Source organism: Saccoglossus kowalevskii, chromosome 4, assembly GCF_978046115.1.
Source record: "Saccoglossus kowalevskii chromosome 4, keSacKowa6.1, whole genome shotgun sequence".
NCBI classification, from domain to species: Eukaryota; Metazoa; Hemichordata; class Enteropneusta; family Harrimaniidae; genus Saccoglossus; species Saccoglossus kowalevskii.
In genome coordinates, this window is record NC_140644.1 from 19,099,569 (window position 1) to 19,123,760 (window position 24,192).

General features: G+C 43.3%; 12 non-coding genes and 2 pseudogenes across 12 annotated transcripts; all 14 read right to left on the reverse strand.

Annotated features, from left to right (window-relative positions):
- Positions 1 to 343: 343 nt before the first annotated feature.
- Positions 344 to 534, reverse strand: LOC146746791 (U2 spliceosomal RNA). Its single transcript, XR_014929307.1, has one exon. It is a non-coding gene; the product is annotated as a U2 spliceosomal RNA (small nuclear RNA).
- A 403-nt stretch (positions 535 to 937) lies between these two features.
- LOC146746792 (U2 spliceosomal RNA) lies at positions 938 to 1,128 on the reverse strand. The gene has a single exon (XR_014929308.1). It is a non-coding gene; the product is annotated as a U2 spliceosomal RNA (small nuclear RNA).
- A 403-nt stretch (positions 1,129 to 1,531) lies between these two features.
- Positions 1,532 to 1,722, reverse strand: LOC146746793 (U2 spliceosomal RNA). The gene has a single exon (XR_014929309.1). It is a non-coding gene; the product is annotated as a U2 spliceosomal RNA (small nuclear RNA).
- A 403-nt stretch (positions 1,723 to 2,125) lies between these two features.
- LOC144349764 (U2 spliceosomal RNA) lies at positions 2,126 to 2,316 on the reverse strand. Its single transcript, XR_013420069.1, has one exon. It is a non-coding gene; the product is annotated as a U2 spliceosomal RNA (small nuclear RNA).
- Positions 2,317 to 2,719: 403 nt separating this feature from the next.
- LOC146746794 (U2 spliceosomal RNA) lies at positions 2,720 to 2,921 on the reverse strand (annotated as a pseudogene).
- Positions 2,922 to 8,617: 5,696 nt separating this feature from the next.
- LOC146746795 (U2 spliceosomal RNA) lies at positions 8,618 to 8,815 on the reverse strand. The gene has a single exon (XR_014929355.1). It is a non-coding gene; the product is annotated as a U2 spliceosomal RNA (small nuclear RNA).
- Positions 8,816 to 14,476: 5,661 nt separating this feature from the next.
- LOC146746796 (U2 spliceosomal RNA) lies at positions 14,477 to 14,667 on the reverse strand. Its single transcript, XR_014929310.1, has one exon. It is a non-coding gene; the product is annotated as a U2 spliceosomal RNA (small nuclear RNA).
- Positions 14,668 to 15,070: 403 nt separating this feature from the next.
- LOC146746797 (U2 spliceosomal RNA) lies at positions 15,071 to 15,261 on the reverse strand. Its single transcript, XR_014929311.1, has one exon. It is a non-coding gene; the product is annotated as a U2 spliceosomal RNA (small nuclear RNA).
- A 403-nt stretch (positions 15,262 to 15,664) lies between these two features.
- On the reverse strand, positions 15,665 to 15,855 carry LOC146746798 (U2 spliceosomal RNA). Its single transcript, XR_014929312.1, has one exon. It is a non-coding gene; the product is annotated as a U2 spliceosomal RNA (small nuclear RNA).
- A 403-nt stretch (positions 15,856 to 16,258) lies between these two features.
- Positions 16,259 to 16,449, reverse strand: LOC146746799 (U2 spliceosomal RNA). Its single transcript, XR_014929313.1, has one exon. It is a non-coding gene; the product is annotated as a U2 spliceosomal RNA (small nuclear RNA).
- Positions 16,450 to 16,852: 403 nt separating this feature from the next.
- LOC146746800 (U2 spliceosomal RNA) lies at positions 16,853 to 17,043 on the reverse strand. The gene has a single exon (XR_014929314.1). It is a non-coding gene; the product is annotated as a U2 spliceosomal RNA (small nuclear RNA).
- A 403-nt stretch (positions 17,044 to 17,446) lies between these two features.
- Positions 17,447 to 17,648, reverse strand: LOC146746801 (U2 spliceosomal RNA; annotated as a pseudogene).
- Positions 17,649 to 23,344: 5,696 nt separating this feature from the next.
- Positions 23,345 to 23,535, reverse strand: LOC146746802 (U2 spliceosomal RNA). The gene has a single exon (XR_014929315.1). It is a non-coding gene; the product is annotated as a U2 spliceosomal RNA (small nuclear RNA).
- A 403-nt stretch (positions 23,536 to 23,938) lies between these two features.
- Positions 23,939 to 24,129, reverse strand: LOC146746803 (U2 spliceosomal RNA). The gene has a single exon (XR_014929316.1). It is a non-coding gene; the product is annotated as a U2 spliceosomal RNA (small nuclear RNA).
- Between the last annotated feature and the right edge of the window lie 63 nt (positions 24,130 to 24,192).

Here is a 24,192-nt window from a genome sequence, read left to right on the forward strand (position 1 = left end):
TATACGAACACGAAAATGGTAAATGTTGAAATAACAACCCGGAAATTTCGTATATTGTTTTCATGCCTAATGGCATGTTTGTTGCTATTATTTGTTACAAAGTAACTAGTCGCCTGCATACTATCTCGGCGACTTTTGTGGCAATCGAAGCTAAAGTTAAGCCAAAAATATATATTTATACGTAGCGTCAGGTGACGTAATCGATTATGCAAATTAGGACCGTCCGTCCAGCCGAAGAATAAGGTTTTTAACAAGTTCCATTAGCGCCCACTATCGGGCATTAAAATGGAGAAAACGGGTGACGCAAAGGGTTGATTTGTTTTATTCTGATATTAAATTGTATATGAGGTGGACCATTCCCAGAAATACTGCAATACTGGGTCAATCCGTGGCCAGGACGGAGCAAGCCCCTATTCCATGGCCTGTTTTCAAAAATCAGTTTAATATCGAGTTGCTCAATGAGCAACGTATCAGATATTAAGCTGATAAGAACAGATACTACACATGATCTTAGCCAAAAGGCCGAGAAGCGATAACCAGTAACGGCCATAGCACAGAGGTATATGCAGATATGCAAATAAATGGTCCAGCTCATATACGAACACGAAAATGGTAAATGTTGAAATAACAACCCGGAAATTTCGTATATTGTTTTCATGCCTAATGGCATGTTTGTTGCTATTATTTGTTACAAAGTAACTAGTCGCCTGCATACTATCTCGGCGACTTTTGTGGCAATCGAAGCTAAAGTTAAGCCAAAAATATATATTTATACGTAGCGTCAGGTGACGTAATCGATTATGCAAATTAGGACCGTCCGTCCAGCCGAAGAATAAGGGTTTTAACAAGTTCCATTAGCGCCCACTATCGGGCATTAAAATGGAGAAAACGGGTGACGCAAAGGGTTGATTTGTTTTATTCTGATATTAAATTGTATATGAGGTGGACCATTCCCAGAAATACTGCAATACTGGGTCAATCCGTGGCCAGGACGGAGCAAGCCCCTATTCCATGGCCTGTTTTCAAAAATCAGTTTAATATCGAGTTGCTCAATGAGCAACGTATCAGATATTAAGCTGATAAGAACAGATACTACACATGATCTTAGCCAAAAGGCCGAGAAGCGATAACCAGTAACGGCCATAGCACAGAGGTATATGCAGATATGCAAATAAATGGTCCAGCTCATATACGAACACGAAAATGGTAAATGTTGAAATAACAACCCGGAAATTTCGTATATTGTTTTCATGCCTAATGGCATGTTTGTTGCTATTATTTGTTACAAAGTAACTAGTCGCCTGCATACTATCTCGGCGACTTTTGTGGCAATCGAAGCTAAAGTTAAGCCAAAAATATATATTTATACGTAGCGTCAGGTGACGTAATCGATTATGCAAATTAGGACCGTCCGTCCAGCCGAAGAATAAGGGTTTTAACAAGTTCCATTAGCGCCCACTATCGGGCATTAAAATGGAGAAAACGGGTGACGCAAAGGGTTGATTTGTTTTATTCTGATATTAAATTGTATATGAGGTGGACCATTCCCAGAAATACTGCAATACTGGGTCAATCCGTGGCCAGGACGGAGCAAGCCCCTATTCCATGGCCTGTTTTCAAAAATCAGTTTAATATCGAGTTGCTCAATGAGCAACGTATCAGATATTAAGCTGATAAGAACAGATACTACACATGATCTTAGCCAAAAGGCCGAGAAGCGATAACCAGTAACGGCCATAGCACAGAGGTATATGCAGATATGCAAATAAATGGTCCAGCTCATATACGAACACGAAAATGGTAAATGTTGAAATAACAACCCGGAAATTTCGTATATTGTTTTCATGCCTAATGGCATGTTTGTTGCTATTATTTGTTACAAAGTAACTAGTCGCCTGCATACTATCTCGGCGACTTTTGTGGCAATCGAAGCTAAAGTTAAGCCAAAAATATATATTTATACGTAGCGTCAGGTGACGTAATCGATTATGCAAATTAGGACCGTCCGTCCAGCCGAAGAATAAGGGTTTTAACAAGTTCCATTAGCGCCCACTATCGGGCATTAAAATGGAGAAAACGGGTGACGCAAAGGGTTGATTTGTTTTATTCTGATATTAAATTGTATATGAGGTGGACCATTCCCAGAAATACTGCAATACTGGGTCAATCCGTGGCCAGGACGGAGCAAGCCCCTATTCCATGGCCTGTTTTCAAAAATCAGTTTAATATCGAGTTGCTCAATGAGCAACGTATCAGATATTAAGCTGATAAGAACAGATACTACACATGATCTTAGCCAAAAGGCCGAGAAGCGATAACCAGTAACGGCCATAGCACAGAGGTATATGCAGATATGCAAATAAATGGTCCAGCTCATATACGAACACGAAAATGGTAAATGTTGAAATAACAACCCGGAAATTTCGTATATTGTTTTCATGCCTAATGGCATGTTTGTTGCTATTATTTGTTACAAAGTAACTAGTCGCCTGCATACTATCTCGGCGACTTTTGTGGCAATCGAAGCTAAAGTTAAGCCAAAAATATATATTTATACGTAGCGTCAGGTGACGTAATCGATTATGCAAATTAGGACCGTCCGTCCAGCCGAAGAATAAGGTTTTTAACAAGTTCCATTAGCGCCCACTATCGGGCATTAAAATGGAGAAAACGGGTGACGCAAAGGGTTGATTTGTTTTATTCTGATATTAAATTGTATATGAGGTGGACCATTCCCAGAAATACTGCAATACTGGGTCAATCCGTGGCCAGGACGGAGCAAGCCCCTATTCCATGGCCTGTTTTCAAAAATCAGTTTAATATCGAGTTGCTCAATGAGCAACGTATCAGATATTAAGCTGATAAGAACAGATACTCCTTTTTGGTTTGGGGGTAACATCAATCAACTAAACAAAAAATGTTTCAATCTATATTAAAGGCAATGAGGCGCCCCAAGGCAGGCCGGCCACGCCGGTTCGAAGTTAAAGATGGTGCGATCACCCCTGCCTATCACCAACATCGCAACTAAGGATAAAGGATACAATTTAATATCAGAACAACCGCAATGCAAATCCAGCATCAAATCCATCAAAGAGAGAGAATTCCAATCAATGTCCCCTATAGAATAATAGAAGAATTCTGTGAAACTAAACAAGACTGTTGGACAACTTACAACAAATTGTAATAAATCATACAAGAATTTTAATTTTGCCATGGGAACGGACGGCTAGTACGTTTTTTATACACCAATGGTGGACAAATTCGGAGATCGAGAGTCTGTAGATATCGGCATGAAGACGGGCGCGGATTTCTTTTCTAACGTGTTCAAGGACCTCGTCACAAGAAAGGTAATTGTGATCGAACACGGCTTGACAGCGGGTACGCCATAAAACAAGCTTGGCGGAGTTAAGTACAAAGTTAAGAAGAGAAGTTTGACGCAAATTCATAGTGTTTGAGGTAAGTCCAAATATGATGTCATTTTCATTACAACGTAATAGAGTACCGCTCAATCGCGCTAGAATGGCGTCGACCCAAGCCCACACAAAGCTAGCGTGTTTACAGTGATACAACGCATGCGTAATTGTTTCCCTTGATGTGCATCCTTCCCGTGGACAAGTCGGCGGTTCGCGAATATGACCCCATCGCGCCAGGCGGTCACGTGTTATCAGTACACCGTGTGCCGATTTCCATGCCATTTCCTTCAGAGAATTATCTAGAATGTTATCATGCGTTGAGCGCCAGACTTCTGTCCATAAAATACCCGGATTATGAGACACCACTCGTGGCCAGACCGTCGTGGGGGAAAGAATAAAATATATTTCTTTTGCCGTGAGGGAGCTCCAAGTAATAGATTTGCCTATAGCACAGCTGACTAAACGTTTGATAATAGTGATGAACGCAGAATGCCATGGTGGGATATCGGAGTAGTGGGGAACCATATTAGACCAAAGTTTCGGGAAATGTGATCTAACGTCAGACACAACATAACTCCTCATGAGATCAACACAGGGTTTGGTACTATTGAACAATTGAGAAAAGGGACTAGCTAGCATGGCCTGTGCCTTTATTACAACGTTGGCTAGAGCCAATCCACCCCTGTCCAAGGGAAGGCACAGAACGTCTCTTTTCACAAGCTCTGTTTTACCCTTGCCCCAGAGGAAAGAAAACACGCACTTGTTAATGACATTTGCATAGCCGACTGGCATTGGAAACAACGCAGCGACGTACCAGAAAATTGGTAGCGCCACTGAATTGAGAACCAGAGTTTTGCCAAGGAGAGTAAGCTTTCTACCGGTCCATGAATCAATAACCTTGCGAAATTGCGTGACACGGTCGCGCCAATTTGTTTGCAGTGCATCGTCCCCAACCCATATCCCGTTGACTTGGATGCTATTGCGTGTCCACCTGATGTTGTTAGGTAAGTTACCACGTGTTCGCCACGCTCCCACACACATGCCTTTACATTTGTTCAAATTGAGTTCACTCCCGGTGGCTCGGGAAAATTGAGAGCAATGAGTGAAAATACGCGCGATAGAGATATCATTTGTTACAAGAGCGGTATTATCATCCGCGTATTGCAGCAGTTTTGCACTTTCGCGCTGACCTGGAATACTGAAGCCTTTTATAGCCTCGTCAGTGCGCACAGCTGCTGCAAACGGTTCAGAGAATAACACGTACAGAAGGGGGGACAGTGGACAGCCTTGCCGCACTCCTCTGCTCAATTTAAAAGGGCTAGTAATTGTTCCATTAATGAGAATGGCACTTTCAATGTCAGTATACAAAATACTAATCCACTGGCGCAAATTTGGACCAAAGTTCATTTTCTGCAATACTCTCTGGAGAAATTCCCAGTCTACTCTGTCAAACGCTTTCTTTTGGTCAAGCGATATGATGGCCCCTGGCAAGTTGCGTGAGTTGGAAAAGTAACAAAAATCACGTATTATTCTTAAGTTATCAAAAATGCTACGTCCCTTGACTCCACATGTTTGATATGTGTTTGTTAGGGTGGGTAGCACTTGGCGCAATCTATTGCAAAGCGATTTTGTCAAGATTTTATAGTCTGCGTTCAGAAGTGAGATGGGGCGTTTATTTTCGGGTCGTGAATTAGCGTTGCTGTCATCAGACTTGTTAAGGAGGGTGATAAGACCAAAACGTTGAGAACAGCTGAGACATGATTTTTGGAAACAGTCATTGTATACGTCCAGGAGAATGGGGCCTGTGAAATCCCAACAGGCGATGTAGAATTCCTTGGGAAAACCGTCAGAACCTGGTGACTTGTCGTTTTGCATATCGGCCAGAGCACGAGTCAGCTCTGCTAAGGTCAACGGTGAGTCAAGCGCAGATTGTTGATCGTTAGAAAGAGAAGTCGATAATTTTGAAAGAAATGAATTCTGTTCTTCAAAATCTAAATTTGCTGTGTTAGAATACAGGGACGAGTAAAAATCAGTAAAAGTACGCGAGATCGCTTCAGGTTCAGTATGAACGTTGTCTTCGCTATCAATAACGCTAGTGATTCGTTTTTTTTTACCTCGCTTTCTTTCACGAGCAAAAAAATATTTGGTGGGCTTTTCGTTGTTGTCTAGTAATTTCGCCCGTGATCGCACCTTGGCCCCTTCACTGCGACCTGCCAATAAGTCGTTCATTTTACTTTTGAGGCGGTTATAATTAGCAATTACCTCAATAGATTGATCGCCCTGGTTGAGAAGAGACACTGCCAAATTAAGTTGTTGTTGTAAAGTTTGCATTTCTGCTTTACGCTTTGCAGATTGAATACGGGCGTGTTTACGGATTACCGACTTAATTCTCGTTTTTGTCATGTCCCACCATTCACTGAGACTGGGAAAGGCTCCTTGTAATGTGACCCACTCTGATACTCGTTCCCTAATTTCGTTGATGACTTCTGATTTTGCAAGCAGTGAGGTATTACACTTCCAAAATCCCGGTCCAAAGGATACAGACGGAGTGAAAGAAATATTTAAAGTCACGTAATCGTGATCAGAAAAGGAGCATGACGCAATATTGGTGTCAGCCTTTAACTGAGCAGAAATGTACCACCTATCAAGTCGGCTACCTATAGTGTTGTTTTTATTTCTCCAAGTGAAACTACGAGTGTCTGGGTTTTGTGACCGCCAGATATCGACTAAGTCAAAATCGGCGCACATTCCCCGAAGTACATTTGTCCCAGTAAAACGTGAAGTATTGTTTTCAGAACCACCAAAACAATCCTTTTTGCCGTCAACACAATTAAAATCCCCACAAAGTAGAATATTTTTATGAGTTCCCAAGTATAAGTGTAAGTCAGAAAGGAAACGTAAACGTTGTCCCGGAGCGTTTGGAGCGTACACTGCGCAAAGACGGTAAGTGTGGCCGCTTTCGACCGTGATATTACACGCAACAATTCGACCCTCAGTGTCTGTTAAAGCAGCCGAGCATTGAAGGGACGCTCTTGGCGATATTAAAATACCCGTCCCACAACTGAAGTTAGATCCCAAACTCCAGTGAGTACGGCCTCCCCACTCTCTACTCCACTCGTCCATGTCCTTGGTAGAACTGACATGTGATTCTTGTACACAGACAATGTCGTAGTTTGCCTCACGGCAATGTTGAAAAAACACTTTACGTTTATTACTATCTTGTAAACCATTAACATTAATTGTACATATGTTGAGCATTGTTAACGCCATGAGAAAAATACATATAATATACTCCATTATGATATAAGGAAATTGTCGAAAAACTGCACATCTTTGGATAGAACGATACGTGGGTGGATTTGGTGCATGTGTGACAGCCACTCAGACGGATTTGGAAACACTAGATTTTTCTTTTTACATGATTTGCTGAAGTCACATGGAATGGTTATTTTACCTTGCTTGTGCGCTGTCGAGCAGTGGTTTACTACTGCTTCCCAACCTGTGTTTGTTTCTTCGCATGCCAGTCCTGTCACTCTGGAACAGGTAACAGGGACAAGTTTCAGATTTTTCAACAGGCAAGAACGGAGATGGGATTTCGCACGCTGTACCATCGATTCTTCTTTTCCTACTTTTGTCGACTCTGCCACACAGCCATCAGTGCTCTCATTTTTTCCTTCAGGTTTATTTCTTTTAACTGCCTCGCCACCACTGTCGGAGTCTGTCAGTGTGGGGCGTTTCACGCCCGGTAAAACTGACGCCTCTGTTCTCTCGGTACCATCAGTATCCATGTCCCACTCACTGGTTGACTCTCCAAAAATTGACACCTTGACCTCATCAGTGGCTATTTCGGACGTGACTTCAGTTGTCATTTCAGTTGGCACACCTGACGTTTTCTCAGCTTGGTCTTTAACAATCTGCTCAGTCTCGGGGACGGATGCAGTATTACCTTCTGATACGGGGGGGTTCGCCACGCGGTTTGCAAAAGACAAAGGGCAGTTGCGGTACACGTGGCCCTCATTGCCACACACTGTGCATTTGATTTTATTTGAGCACTCAGCCACAACATGACCCACCTGCTGGCAACGATAGCACCTCATGTTTTTGCATTCCTTTCCTAGGTGACCCATGCTGCCACATTTAGAACAAGTCTTAGGCTGACCCCAGTACGTGAACCACACGTTTCTGTTGGCAATCCGAACCACTGATGGAATGTGCTTTTTCAATTTTATTTGGTACGCACGATTTCCATTCAGTATACCAGGAAAGTTTGCAAAAGTACACAGCCTTGACCCGACAACCTCACCATATTGAGACAGCATCTGTTTTACATAATTGTTATCCAAATCCAGGTCAATGTACAAAGCTGTGACAACAGTGACTTCTGAGTAGGATTCCACGGTGCATTCATCAAACCCTTGTAAAACCTGTTCGAACTGGTTTCGAAAAACCACCTGCCTGAATTTTACGTCAAAGGAAAAACGCGGCAACTGCTGTACTGCATCCAGGTGGATTTTGGGGTCAACGCCAGCCTTACTCAATAATTCGAAGACGTCTTTCGTTGAAGTATATTCTGAAAACTTCAACAATAGGGTGCGGTCCTTTCGACCGCCTGGCCGAATACCGGCCATGGCTATAAAGGCCAACCACTAATAAAACGGATAATAAAATAAATACTCACAGTAAAGCAAATACACAACAGACCGAGACTTGATGAGTCAGCAAAAAACAGGAAGTTCTCTTTTAAAGCAGCGAAGTCTGGCGAACGGGCGCAGAGATCTTAGCCAAAAGGCCGAGAAGCGATAACCAGTAACGGCCATAGCACAGAGGTATATGCAGATATGCAAATAAATGGTCCAGCTCATATACGAACACGAAAATGGTAAATGTTGAAATAACAACCCGGAAATTTCGTATATTGTTTTCATGCCTAATGGCATGTTTGTTGCTATTATTTGTTACAAAGTAACTAGTCGCCTGCATACTATCTCGGCGACTTTTGTGGCAATCGAAGCTAAAGTTAAGCCAAAAATATATATTTATACGTAGCGTCAGGTGACGTAATCGATTATGCAAATTAGGACCGTCCGTCCAGCCGAAGAATAAGGGTTTTAACAAGTTCCATTAGCGCCCACTATCGGGCATTAAAATGGAGAAAACGGGTGACGCAAAGGGTTGATTTGTTTTATTCTGATATTAAATTGTATATGAGGTGGACCATTCCCAGAAATACTGCAATACTGGGTCAATCCGTGGCCAGGACGGAGCAAGCCCCTATTCCATGGCCTGTTTTCAAAAATCAGTTTAATATCGAGTTGCTCAATGAGCAACGTATCAGATATTAAGCTGATAAGAACAGATACTCCTTTTTGGTTTAGGGGTAGCGAAATTCAACTAAATGGAACTATTTAGATCTATGTTAGTTAGGTGCCCCAAGGCAGGCCGGCCACGCCGGTTCGGAGCTCAAGGTGGTGCGATCACCCCTGCCAACACCTTTCTTGTACCATGCATTAAAGGTTTAGGTATAACGTGCTGGGCCATGGCCGTGAAAACGGCCGCGGCTGGAGTCGCTGACGGAACTGTGAGTCTCAGGGAGGTGAAGATAATGAGCCACGAGGGTATACAATGCGTGAGCATTAAAGAAGCGTTATTTGATATCCTGATGGTGAGGCTCTAACAAAGGGTTTCCAAGTAGTGAAAAAGTCAGGTCTGGAGAGGCGTTGAAATTCGGCCTTAAGACGGTGTGTTATTTCTGCCTTAATGTGCTGTAGTGTGGTCTCCGCTGGTAGATGGATATCATCATAAGCTGCTTTACATCTTGATCTCCAAATGTGAAGCTTGACAAGATTAATAAGGTAGATAGCCGGACTATTTGGAAATGAGTTGTGCGGTGTATTGGGCAAGCTGTACAGGATTAGGTTTGAATCGGCGGTAGACAAGATGTTGTAGAGGCGGAAAAACCTTGAGTCTACCCACGACCACAGAAAGTCTGAGAAAGCACACTTCACGAAGATGTGTTCAATGGATTCGGGGTTGTTGCAGGCACTACGAGGACAGATTTGGGTGGAGGCGAGCCCCCACTTGTGCATATTAATGGTGGTTGGGAGTACTCTGTGTGTTGTGCGCCAGGCCAAATCAATCATCTTTTTCTCCAGAAGTGGTGAGTGTATCCTGGTCCAGATGGTTTTCCAATCAAGGTTTGCATTATGCTCCATCACACGTGGGTACGTGATTGTCTGCTTGTTCAGAAGGGTGTAGAGTTCCTTGGTGGAGGTCAATTCCCAATTGGTGTTGCTGTCGATTGTGTGGACGGTGTTCGCAAGATTGATAAGTGCGGTATACCAAGGGGGGTGGGGCGAGAAGTGCGGGGATGAATTGGACCAGATTCCGGGGATCATCTTCCTAAGAGCAGTGGCACAGTATGCCTTGAGGAAGAAACTGCTAGGATGTTTGTAGAAGCTCGCTTGAAGTGGTTTCAGTAGCATGACTTTAGATTTAAGTGACAGGTTCGTCAGGCCCCAGCCCCCTTCATTGGGAGGTAGGTAGATAACCTCACGACGCACTCTGTCCCCTCTGTTGCTCCAAAAAAAGGCAAAAATATCTGTAGTGATTGCCTTCTCCACCACTGGAGGGCAAGGGAAGAGAGGAGCAATGTAGTAGAAAAGCGGAAGAGCAATAGTGTTTAGAACAACTGTTTTCCCTGCCAGAGTAAGATGTCTGGTCTCCCAGGTGGAAAACAGCTTAGTGAGCTTGCTGTGCCGGTCTGTCCAATTCTCGGATGGCATGTCTCCATTGGATATCCATATGCCATTAATTTTGATCTTATTGTTGGTGAATTTAATCCCTGCTGGGCAGTCGACTCTTTCTCTCCATTTACCCGTCCATAAGCCCATAGACTTGTCTTTATTGAGACAAGAGCCTGAGGCAAGCTCAAATTGTCTACAGATGTTCATCAGCACGTTAATTTCAGAGGAGTTCACTATGACTGCTGTGATGTCATCGGCATATTGAAGTAGTTTAGCCGCGGGTGATGGTCCCGGCAGGCTGAAACCCCCAAACCTGGATGAGTGTCTTACAGCTGCCGCAAAGGGCTCAATGTACAGAGTGTACAGCAGAGGAGACAGTGGGCATCCTTGCCGAACGCCTCTTGACAGGGGGAATGGAGTCGCAAGAAAGCCATTGACAAGTAATTTGCTTCCGATGTCCTTGTAGAGGGTTTGAATAGCATCGATAAAGTGTGGTCCAAAATTCATCTTGTGCAGGATTCTGTGGAGAAAAGGCCACTCCACACGGTCAAAGGCTTTCTCTTGGTCAAGGGAGACAATGGCACAGGGAATGTTGCGCTGGTTGGCAAAATGAACAATGTCTCTAATCAGTTGGATGTTTTGAAGTATTGATCTGCCTGGCACCCCACAGGTTTGAAAGGGTGAGAGGAGCTTGGGAGTAACAGTCTTCAGCCTGTTGCACAGCGATTTCGAGATCAATTTGTAATCTGTGTTGAGTAGAGAAATGGGACGTTTGTTTTTGGGGCAGAGATCAGCGTTTTCTTTCCCAGGAATGGACGTGTCAACATTTTTGTTGAGCAGTGTGATTATGCCTACTCTCTGTGAGCCAGATAATTTACCCTGTTCCAGAGCCTGGTTTATAACCTGAAGAAGATCGTTTTTAATGATCTGCCAAAAGGTGAGGTAGAATTCTTTGGGTAAGCCGTCACTGCCTGGCGTTTTGTTGTCCTCCATACTCTTCAGGGAGGTAAAGAGCTCTGTCAGGGTGATGGGTTTTTCCAAGACCAGCTGTTCCTTGCTGGACAGCTGAGAAGTGATGTGGGAAAGAAAATAATCCTGTTCATCCGTGTCAAGGCTGGGAGAAGCAGTGTACAGAGATCCAAAGAATTGGGTCAGGGAGGCCTCAATTTTTTCCTGGGACCGGTGGATGTTACCCTCCATATCCTGAATTGCAGAGATGATTTTCTTTTTGCCTTGTCTGCGCTCGCGGGTGAGAAAAAATCTAGTACACTTTTCGTCTAGGTCGAACTTGCGGACACGGGCACGGATTTTCACACCTTCGAGGCGTTTCTTATTAATGTTGTTGATTTTATTTTTAATAGAAATGTGGGAACTGAGAGTCTCTTTGGAGCGGTCTCCCTGGTTTAGTTGAGTAGTGAGTTGGTCGAGTTTAAGCTGGAGAGACTGCTGTTCGGCCTTCTGCGCCCTGGCTCTGATTCTTGCGTGTTTCTGCAAGATGAATTTAACCCTACTCTTCACCATATCCCACCAATCGGCCTGGCATTGAAAGCCTGGCTGCAGTGATTGCCAAAGGGCATACTTGTCCGCGATTTCTGTGTAAACTGAGCGATCCTGTAGCAAGGAAGTGTTACATTTCCATACACCCGGGCCACGACGCAGGATATTGGGGAAGGTAATGTTCACTGAAACAGAGTCATGATCTGACAGGGAGCAGGCGTTAATAGTGGTCCGCGTGCTCATGTGGGCCGAGATGTAAAAACGGTCCAGCCGAGAGGCCACTGAGTTGTTGGAATCCCTCCAAGTGAACTGTTGTCCATTGGGGTGTTCTTTTCGCCAAGAGTCAACAAGTTGGAGATCTTCAACCAGCGATTCCAGATTCCTGCTTCCTGTGTAGGAATGAGAGCTTGAATGGGAACCACCACATCTGTCCGCCGGGGACAAGAGGCAGTTGAAGTCACCCCCTAGAATAATAGGGGAGCCACCGCCAAAATATTGGTGCAAAATGTTGAAGAATATGGGTCTTTGACCGGGTGAGTTGGGACCGTAGATATTGATGAGAGTGAGGGGGGAGCCATTTACTAGGACTGAACAGGCAATGACCCTACCCTCTGTGTCTTTCATAGTATTCTTCAAACAAGCCTCAGAATGAGGTGAGAAGAGAGTTCCCACTCCCTTGCTCTTATTAGAACCTAGGCTCCAGATTGCAGTCCCTCCCCACTCAGCGGTCCATTGATTTTCTTCTTGCACATTACCGATGTGAGCCTCCTGAATGAAGATGATGTCATACTTATTCCTGCATTGCTGGAAAAACTGTGCTCTCTTAGAAGGGTCTCGCAAGCCATTGACGTTACAGGTGAGTACGGTGAGGAGAGGCATAATGACAGTGAGGTTGTGGAGAACCATACAGAGTTAATTGATGAAATAATAGTCAAAAAAGGAAGAACTCTTACCGAGGACAAATTGTGGGTGACTGTTGCAGCAGTGGGTCAACCATTCCGAAGTATTCACCGAGATCTCTTTACATTCCTTTACTGGACAGAGAATCTCCACCAGGTCAAAATTATTGTGAACCTCTTGACGATGTCTGAGCACCTCAACCCATCCAGTGAGGCGCTTTCTACAGTCAGTGCCTGACAAGGAACCACAGACGACGTCGACTTCTCCTAGTTTGAGTAGAGGGGAGTTTTTGGTTGCAGTGAAGGCTGCCAGGGTTTGCTTTTCAGGCTTCCTCTTCTTGCCATCTTGGCTACAAATTGACTCCTGGTCTGAAGAGGTGCAGAAGTCATCCTCATCAGCAGGGGGCTTCTTTCTCTTCGGCTCGTCCTCTGGGATATCTTCGCCGACTGACACTGGCCGTTTTTCTCTGTGGATCACCTCATCACTGCCAATTGTGTTCAGGGGCTCCTTCAGTAGGTCTGAGATGTCCTCGTGATCCTCGGTTGGTGAAACTTGGCCAGCGTTGTTGTTGGTGGGAGGATCATTGGCAGGCGTGGGAAGGGACCATTTCTTGTCGATATTCGTTTTGTTGGCGAAGGATATCGGACAGAGACGGAAGTTGTGTCCGTCTTCGTTACAAATTGTGCACTTAATTTGTCTCTTACACGCCTCAGCAGTGTGTCCGAGCTCTTGACACCTGAAGCATTTTACCTCTTTACAATCTTTAGCAAAGTGTCCCTTCTGGTTGCATTTTGCGCAGATCTTTGGTTGCCCAGGGTACGACAGCCAAATGTTGCGGTTACAAACGCGAATCCTTGGTGGAATGCTGTGGCGAAGCTTGATCTTGTATTGTCGCAACCCATTGTAACATGATGGAAAGTCTGCATAAACACACTTTCTTGCCGCAACTATCTCTCCATATGGTGCCAACGCATATTGGACATAGCAGTCGTTCATGTCGTTTCCCACAAAGGAGGCAGTGACAATGACGACTTCCTCATAATTTGTTACAGAAACCATTTCAGATATAGATTCTAACTTCGGCATAAACTCTCGTCTGAGACTTATGGAGCGAAATGTAACATCATACTTTCCGGGAGCAGTTCTTTCAACTGCTTCTAAGTGGGGTTCTACTTCAACACCGGCGAGGCCAAGAAATATGAAAACCTCTTTAGGAGCAACATTTTCCGAGAATGCTAGGTTCAGCACCCTGTCTTTTCTTGCCAGTGGCCGGGAATTGGCCATGGCTGGCGGCATACTAGAACACCAGGAAACAGAGAACACAGCAGGAACTCCCTAAACCTATAGTCTGGTGACTAAGGGTAGGGGAGAATCAAAAACACTGGATGCAGCAAATGAGAAATAACAGAAATGTAACTTACGAAACTGTAGAACAGCTGCTGGAAGAGTCTCTTCAGGATACGCGCAGATTAAGTCCGATAATTACCAATTAGATCTTAGCCAAAAGGCCGAGAAGCGATAACCAGTAACGGCCATAGCACAGAGGTATATGCAGATATGCAAATAAATGGTCCAGCTCATATACGAACACGAAAATGGTAAATGTTGAAATAACAACCCGGAAATTTCGTATATTGTTTTCATGCCTAATGGCATGTTTGTTGCTATTATTTGTTACAAAGTAACTAGTCGCCTGCATACTATCTCGGCGACTTTTGTGGCAATCGAAGCTAAAGTTAAGCCAAAAATATATATTTATACGTAGCGTCAGGTGACGTAATCGATTATGCAAATTAGGACCGTCCGTCCAGCCGAAGAATAAGGTTTTTAACAAGTTCCATTAGCGCCCACTATCGGGCATTAAAATGGAGAAAACGGATGACGCAAAGGGTTGATTTGTTTTATTCTGATATTAAATTGTATATGAGGTGGACCATTCCCAGAAATACTGCAATACTGGGTCAATCCGTGGCCAGGACGGAGCAAGCCCCTATTCCATGGCCTGTTTTCAAAAATCAGTTTAATATCGAGTTGCTCAATGAGCAACGTATCAGATATTAAGCTGATAAGAACAGATACTACACATGATCTTAGCCAAAAGGCCGAGAAGCGATAACCAGTAACGGCCATAGCACAGAGGTATATGCAGATATGCAAATAAATGGTCCAGCTCATATACGAACACGAAAATGGTAAATGTTGAAATAACAACCCGGAAATTTCGTATATTGTTTTCATGCCTAATGGCATGTTTGTTGCTATTATTTGTTACAAAGTAACTAGTCGCCTGCATACTATCTCGGCGACTTTTGTGGCAATCGAAGCTAAAGTTAAGCCAAAAATATATATTTATACGTAGCGTCAGGTGACGTAATCGATTATGCAAATTAGGACCGTCCGTCCAGCCGAAGAATAAGGGTTTTAACAAGTTCCATTAGCGCCCACTATCGGGCATTAAAATGGAGAAAACGGGTGACGCAAAGGGTTGATTTGTTTTATTCTGATATTAAATTGTATATGAGGTGGACCATTCCCAGAAATACTGCAATACTGGGTCAATCCGTGGCCAGGACGGAGCAAGCCCCTATTCCATGGCCTGTTTTCAAAAATCAGTTTAATATCGAGTTGCTCAATGAGCAACGTATCAGATATTAAGCTGATAAGAACAGATACTACACATGATCTTAGCCAAAAGGCCGAGAAGCGATAACCAGTAACGGCCATAGCACAGAGGTATATGCAGATATGCAAATAAATGGTCCAGCTCATATACGAACACGAAAATGGTAAATGTTGAAATAACAACCCGGAAATTTCGTATATTGTTTTCATGCCTAATGGCATGTTTGTTGCTATTATTTGTTACAAAGTAACTAGTCGCCTGCATACTATCTCGGCGACTTTTGTGGCAATCGAAGCTAAAGTTAAGCCAAAAATATATATTTATACGTAGCGTCAGGTGACGTAATCGATTATGCAAATTAGGACCGTCCGTCCAGCCGAAGAATAAGGGTTTTAACAAGTTCCATTAGCGCCCACTATCGGGCATTAAAATGGAGAAAACGGGTGACGCAAAGGGTTGATTTGTTTTATTCTGATATTAAATTGTATATGAGGTGGACCATTCCCAGAAATACTGCAATACTGGGTCAATCCGTGGCCAGGACGGAGCAAGCCCCTATTCCATGGCCTGTTTTCAAAAATCAGTTTAATATCGAGTTGCTCAATGAGCAACGTATCAGATATTAAGCTGATAAGAACAGATACTACACATGATCTTAGCCAAAAGGCCGAGAAGCGATAACCAGTAACGGCCATAGCACAGAGGTATATGCAGATATGCAAATAAATGGTCCAGCTCATATACGAACACGAAAATGGTAAATGTTGAAATAACAACCCGGAAATTTCGTATATTGTTTTCATGCCTAATGGCATGTTTGTTGCTATTATTTGTTACAAAGTAACTAGTCGCCTGCATACTATCTCGGCGACTTTTGTGGCAATCGAAGCTAAAGTTAAGCCAAAAATATATATTTATACGTAGCGTCAGGTGACGTAATCGATTATGCAAATTAGGACCGTCCGTCCAGCCGAAGAATAAGGGTTTTAACAAGTTCCATTAGCGCCCACTATCGGGCATTAAAATGGAGAAAACGGGTGACGCAAAGGGTTGATTTGTTTTATTCTGATATTAAATTGTATATGAGGTGGACCATTCCCAGAAATACTGCAATACTGGGTCAATCCGTGGCCAGGACGGAGCAAGCCCCTATTCCATGGCCTGTTTTCAAAAATCAGTTTAATATCGAGTTGCTCAATGAGCAACGTATCAGATATTAAGCTGATAAGAACAGATACTACACATGATCTTAGCCAAAAGGCCGAGAAGCGATAACCAGTAACGGCCATAGCACAGAGGTATATGCAGATATGCAAATAAATGGTCCAGCTCATATACGAACACGAAAATGGTAAATGTTGAAATAACAACCCGGAAATTTCGTATATTGTTTTCATGCCTAATGGCATGTTTGTTGCTATTATTTGTTACAAAGTAACTAGTCGCCTGCATACTATCTCGGCGACTTTTGTGGCAATCGAAGCTAAAGTTAAGCCAAAAATATATATTTATACGTAGCGTCAGGTGACGTAATCGATTATGCAAATTAGGACCGTCCGTCCAGCCGAAGAATAAGGTTTTTAACAAGTTCCATTAGCGCCCACTATCGGGCATTAAAATGGAGAAAACGGGTGACGCAAAGGGTTGATTTGTTTTATTCTGATATTAAATTGTATATGAGGTGGACCATTCCCAGAAATACTGCAATACTGGGTCAATCCGTGGCCAGGACGGAGCAAGCCCCTATTCCATGGCCTGTTTTCAAAAATCAGTTTAATATCGAGTTGCTCAATGAGCAACGTATCAGATATTAAGCTGATAAGAACAGATACTACACATGATCTTAGCCAAAAGGCCGAGAAGCGATAACCAGTAACGGCCATAGCACAGAGGTATATGCAGATATGCAAATAAATGGTCCAGCTCATATACGAACACGAAAATGGTAAATGTTGAAATAACAACCCGGAAATTTCGTATATTGTTTTCATGCCTAATGGCATGTTTGTTGCTATTATTTGTTACAAAGTAACTAGTCGCCTGCATACTATCTCGGCGACTTTTGTAGCAATCGAAGCTAAAGTTAAGCCAAAAATATATATTTATACGTAGCGTCAGGTGACGTAATCGATTATGCAAATTAGGACCGTCCGTCCAGCCGAAGAATAAGGGTTTTAACAAGTTCCATTAGCGCCCACTATCGGGCATTAAAATGGAGAAAACGGGTGACGCAAAGGGTTGATTTGTTTTATTCTGATATTAAATTGTATATGAGGTGGACCATTCCCAGAAATACTGCAATACTGGGTCAATCCGTGGCCAGGACGGAGCAAGCCCCTATTCCATGGCCTGTTTTCAAAAATCAGTTTAATATCGAGTTGCTCAATGAGCAACGTATCAGATATTAAGCTGATAAGAACAGATACTCCTTTTTGGTTTGGGGGTAACATCAATCAACTAAACAAAAAATGTTTCAATCTATATTAAAGGCAATGAGGCGCCCCAAGGCAGGCCGGCCACGCCGGTTCGAAGTTAAAGATGGTGCGATCACCCCTGCCTATCACCAACATCGCAACTAAGGATAAAGGATACAATTTAATATCAGAACAACCGCAATGCAAATCCAGCATCAAATCCATCAAAGAGAGAGAATTCCAATCAATGTCCCCTATAGAATAATAGAAGAATTCTGTGAAACTAAACAAGACTGTTGGACAACTTACAACAAATTGTAATAAATCATACAAGAATTTTAATTTTGCCATGGGAACGGACGGCTAGTACGTTTTTTATACACCAATGGTGGACAAATTCGGAGATCGAGAGTCTGTAGATATCGGCATGAAGACGGGCGCGGATTTCTTTTCTAACGTGTTCAAGGACCTCGTCACAAGAAAGGTAATTGTGATCGAACACGGCTTGACAGCGGGTACGCCATAAAACAAGCTTGGCGGAGTTAAGTACAAAGTTAAGAAGAGAAGTTTGACGCAAATTCATAGTGTTTGAGGTAAGTCCAAATATGATGTCATTTTCATTACAACGTAATAGAGTACCGCTCAATCGCGCTAGAATGGCGTCGACCCAAGCCCACACAAAGCTAGCGTGTTTACAGTGATACAACGCATGCGTAATTGTTTCCCTTGATGTGCATCCTTCCCGTGGACAAGTCGGCGGTTCGCGAATATGACCCCATCGCGCCAGGCGGTCACGTGTTATCAGTACACCGTGTGCCGATTTCCATGCCATTTCCTTCAGAGAATTATCTAGAATGTTATCATGCGTTGAGCGCCAGACTTCTGTCCATAAAATACCCGGATTATGAGACACCACTCGTGGCCAGACCGTCGTGGGGGAAAGAATAAAATATATTTCTTTTGCCGTGAGGGAGCTCCAAGTAATAGATTTGCCTATAGCACAGCTGACTAAACGTTTGATAATAGTGATGAACGCAGAATGCCATGGTGGGATATCGGAGTAGTGGGGAACCATATTAGACCAAAGTTTCGGGAAATGTGATCTAACGTCAGACACAACATAACTCCTCATGAGATCAACACAGGGTTTGGTACTATTGAACAATTGAGAAAAGGGACTAGCTAGCATGGCCTGTGCCTTTATTACAACGTTGGCTAGAGCCAATCCACCCCTGTCCAAGGGAAGGCACAGAACGTCTCTTTTCACAAGCTCTGTTTTACCCTTGCCCCAGAGGAAAGAAAACACGCACTTGTTAATGACATTTGCATAGCCGACTGGCATTGGAAACAACGCAGCGACGTACCAGAAAATTGGTAGCGCCACTGAATTGAGAACCAGAGTTTTGCCAAGGAGAGTAAGCTTTCTACCGGTCCATGAATCAATAACCTTGCGAAATTGCGTGACACGGTCGCGCCAATTTGTTTGCAGTGCATCGTCCCCAACCCATATCCCGTTGACTTGGATGCTATTGCGTGTCCACCTGATGTTGTTAGGTAAGTTACCACGTGTTCGCCACGCTCCCACACACATGCCTTTACATTTGTTCAAATTGAGTTCACTCCCGGTGGCTCGGGAAAATTGAGAGCAATGAGTGAAAATACGCGCGATAGAGATATCATTTGTTACAAGAGCGGTATTATCATCCGCGTATTGCAGCAGTTTTGCACTTTCGCGCTGACCTGGAATACTGAAGCCTTTTATAGCCTCGTCAGTGCGCACAGCTGCTGCAAACGGTTCAGAGAATAACACGTACAGAAGGGGGGACAGTGGACAGCCTTGCCGCACTCCTCTGCTCAATTTAAAAGGGCTAGTAATTGTTCCATTAATGAGAATGGCACTTTCAATGTCAGTATACAAAATACTAATCCACTGGCGCAAATTTGGACCAAAGTTCATTTTCTGCAATACTCTCTGGAGAAATTCCCAGTCTACTCTGTCAAACGCTTTCTTTTGGTCAAGCGATATGATGGCCCCTGGCAAGTTGCGTGAGTTGGAAAAGTAACAAAAATCACGTATTATTCTTAAGTTATCAAAAATGCTACGTCCCTTGACTCCACATGTTTGATATGTGTTTGTTAGGGTGGGTAGCACTTGGCGCAATCTATTGCAAAGCGATTTTGTCAAGATTTTATAGTCTGCGTTCAGAAGTGAGATGGGGCGTTTATTTTCGGGTCGTGAATTAGCGTTGCTGTCATCAGACTTGTTAAGGAGGGTGATAAGACCAAAACGTTGAGAACAGCTGAGACATGATTTTTGGAAACAGTCATTGTATACGTCCAGGAGAATGGGGCCTGTGAAATCCCAACAGGCGATGTAGAATTCCTTGGGAAAACCGTCAGAACCTGGTGACTTGTCGTTTTGCATATCGGCCAGAGCACGAGTCAGCTCTGCTAAGGTCAACGGTGAGTCAAGCGCAGATTGTTGATCGTTAGAAAGAGAAGTCGATAATTTTGAAAGAAATGAATTCTGTTCTTCAAAATCTAAATTTGCTGTGTTAGAATACAGGGACGAGTAAAAATCAGTAAAAGTACGCGAGATCGCTTCAGGTTCAGTATGAACGTTGTCTTCGCTATCAATAACGCTAGTGATTCGTTTTTTTTTACCTCGCTTTCTTTCACGAGCAAAAAAATATTTGGTGGGCTTTTCGTTGTTGTCTAGTAATTTCGCCCGTGATCGCACCTTGGCCCCTTCACTGCGACCTGCCAATAAGTCGTTCATTTTACTTTTGAGGCGGTTATAATTAGCAATTACCTCAATAGATTGATCGCCCTGGTTGAGAAGAGACACTGCCAAATTAAGTTGTTGTTGTAAAGTTTGCATTTCTGCTTTACGCTTTGCAGATTGAATACGGGCGTGTTTACGGATTACCGACTTAATTCTCGTTTTTGTCATGTCCCACCATTCACTGAGACTGGGAAAGGCTCCTTGTAATGTGACCCACTCTGATACTCGTTCCCTAATTTCGTTGATGACTTCTGATTTTGCAAGCAGTGAGGTATTACACTTCCAAAATCCCGGTCCAAAGGATACAGACGGAGTGAAAGAAATATTTAAAGTCACGTAATCGTGATCAGAAAAGGAGCATGACGCAATATTGGTGTCAGCCTTTAACTGAGCAGAAATGTACCACCTATCAAGTCGGCTACCTATAGTGTTGTTTTTATTTCTCCAAGTGAAACTACGAGTGTCTGGGTTTTGTGACCGCCAGATATCGACTAAGTCAAAATCGGCGCACATTCCCCGAAGTACATTTGTCCCAGTAAAACGTGAAGTATTGTTTTCAGAACCACCAAAACAATCCTTTTTGCCGTCAACACAATTAAAATCCCCACAAAGTAGAATATTTTTATGAGTTCCCAAGTATAAGTGTAAGTCAGAAAGGAAACGTAAACGTTGTCCCGGAGCGTTTGGAGCGTACACTGCGCAAAGACGGTAAGTGTGGCCGCTTTCGACCGTGATATTACACGCAACAATTCGACCCTCAGTGTCTGTTAAAGCAGCCGAGCATTGAAGGGACGCTCTTGGCGATATTAAAATACCCGTCCCACAACTGAAGTTAGATCCCAAACTCCAGTGAGTACGGCCTCCCCACTCTCTACTCCACTCGTCCATGTCCTTGGTAGAACTGACATGTGATTCTTGTACACAGACAATGTCGTAGTTTGCCTCACGGCAATGTTGAAAAAACACTTTACGTTTATTACTATCTTGTAAACCATTAACATTAATTGTACATATGTTGAGCATTGTTAACGCCATGAGAAAAATACATATAATATACTCCATTATGATATAAGGAAATTGTCGAAAAACTGCACATCTTTGGATAGAACGATACGTGGGTGGATTTGGTGCATGTGTGACAGCCACTCAGACGGATTTGGAAACACTAGATTTTTCTTTTTACATGATTTGCTGAAGTCACATGGAATGGTTATTTTACCTTGCTTGTGCGCTGTCGAGCAGTGGTTTACTACTGCTTCCCAACCTGTGTTTGTTTCTTCGCATGCCAGTCCTGTCACTCTGGAACAGGTAACAGGGACAAGTTTCAGATTTTTCAACAGGCAAGAACGGAGATGGGATTTCGCACGCTGTACCATCGATTCTTCTTTTCCTACTTTTGTCGACTCTGCCACACAGCCATCAGTGCTCTCATTTTTTCCTTCAGGTTTATTTCTTTTAACTGCCTCGCCACCACTGTCGGAGTCTGTCAGTGTGGGGCGTTTCACGCCCGGTAAAACTGACGCCTCTGTTCTCTCGGTACCATCAGTATCCATGTCCCACTCACTGGTTGACTCTCCAAAAATTGACACCTTGACCTCATCAGTGGCTATTTCGGACGTGACTTCAGTTGTCATTTCAGTTGGCACACCTGACGTTTTCTCAGCTTGGTCTTTAACAATCTGCTCAGTCTCGGGGACGGATGCAGTATTACCTTCTGATACGGGGGGGTTCGCCACGCGGTTTGCAAAAGACAAAGGGCAGTTGCGGTACACGTGGCCCTCATTGCCACACACTGTGCATTTGATTTTATTTGAGCACTCAGCCACAACATGACCCACCTGCTGGCAACGATAGCACCTCATGTTTTTGCATTCCTTTCCTAGGTGACCCATGCTGCCACATTTAGAACAAGTCTTAGGCTGACCCCAGTACGTGAACCACACGTTTCTGTTGGCAATCCGAACCACTGATGGAATGTGCTTTTTCAATTTTATTTGGTACGCACGATTTCCATTCAGTATACCAGGAAAGTTTGCAAAAGTACACAGCCTTGACCCGACAACCTCACCATATTGAGACAGCATCTGTTTTACATAATTGTTATCCAAATCCAGGTCAATGTACAAAGCTGTGACAACAGTGACTTCTGAGTAGGATTCCACGGTGCATTCATCAAACCCTTGTAAAACCTGTTCGAACTGGTTTCGAAAAACCACCTGCCTGAATTTTACGTCAAAGGAAAAACGCGGCAACTGCTGTACTGCATCCAGGTGGATTTTGGGGTCAACGCCAGCCTTACTCAATAATTCGAAGACGTCTTTCGTTGAAGTATATTCTGAAAACTTCAACAATAGGGTGCGGTCCTTTCGACCGCCTGGCCGAATACCGGCCATGGCTATAAAGGCCAACCACTAATAAAACGGATAATAAAATAAATACTCACAGTAAAGCAAATACACAACAGACCGAGACTTGATGAGTCAGCAAAAAACAGGAAGTTCTCTTTTAAAGCAGCGAAGTCTGGCGAACGGGCGCAGAGATCTTAGCCAAAAGGCCGAGAAGCGATAACCAGTAACGGCCATAGCACAGAGGTATATGCAGATATGCAAATAAATGGTCCAGCTCATATACGAACACGAAAATGGTAAATGTTGAAATAACAACCCGGAAATTTCGTATATTGTTTTCATGCCTAATGGCATGTTTGTTGCTATTATTTGTTACAAAGTAACTAGTCGCCTGCATACTATCTCGGCGACTTTTGTGGCAATCGAAGCTAAAGTTAAGCCAAAAATATATATTTATACGTAGCGTCAGGTGACGTAATCGATTATGCAAATTAGGACCGTCCGTCCAGCCGAAGAATAAGGGTTTTAACAAGTTCCATTAGCGCCCACTATCGGGCATTAAAATGGAGAAAACGGGTGACGCAAAGGGTTGATTTGTTTTATTCTGATATTAAATTGTATATGAGGTGGACCATTCCCAGAAATACTGCAATACTGGGTCAATCCGTGGCCAGGACGGAGCAAGCCCCTATTCCATGGCCTGTTTTCAAAAATCAGTTTAATATCGAGTTGCTCAATGAGCAACGTATCAGATATTAAGCTGATAAGAACAGATACTACACATGATCTTAGCCAAAAGGCCGAGAAGCGATAACCAGTAACGGCCATAGCACAGAGGTATATGCAGATATGCAAATAAATGGTCCAGCTCATATACGAACACGAAAATGGTAAATGTTGAAATAACAACCCGGAAATTTCGTATATTGTTTTCATGCCTAATGGCATGTTTGTTGCTATTATTTGTTACAAAGTAACTAGTCGCCTGCATACTATCTCGGCGACTTTTGTGGCAATCGAAGCTAAAGTTAAGCCAAAAATATATATTTATACGTAGCGTCAGGTGACGTAATCGATTATGCAAATTAGGACCGTCCGTCCAGCCGAAGAATAAGGGTTTTAACAAGTTCCATTAGCGCCCACTATCGGGCATTAAAATGGAGAAAACGGGTGACGCAAAGGGTTGATTTGTTTTATTCTGATATTAAATTGTATATGAGGTGGACCATTCCCAGAAATACTGCAATACTGGGTCAATCCGTGGCCAGGACGGAGCAAGCCCCTATTCCATGGCCTGTTTTCAAAAATCAGTTTAATATCGAGTTGCTCAATGAGCAACGTATCAGATATTAAGCTGATAAGAACAGATACTACACATGATCTTAGCCAAAAGGCCGAGAAGCGATAACCAGTAACGGCCATAGCACAGAGGTATATGCAGATATGCAAATAAATGGTCCAGCTCATAT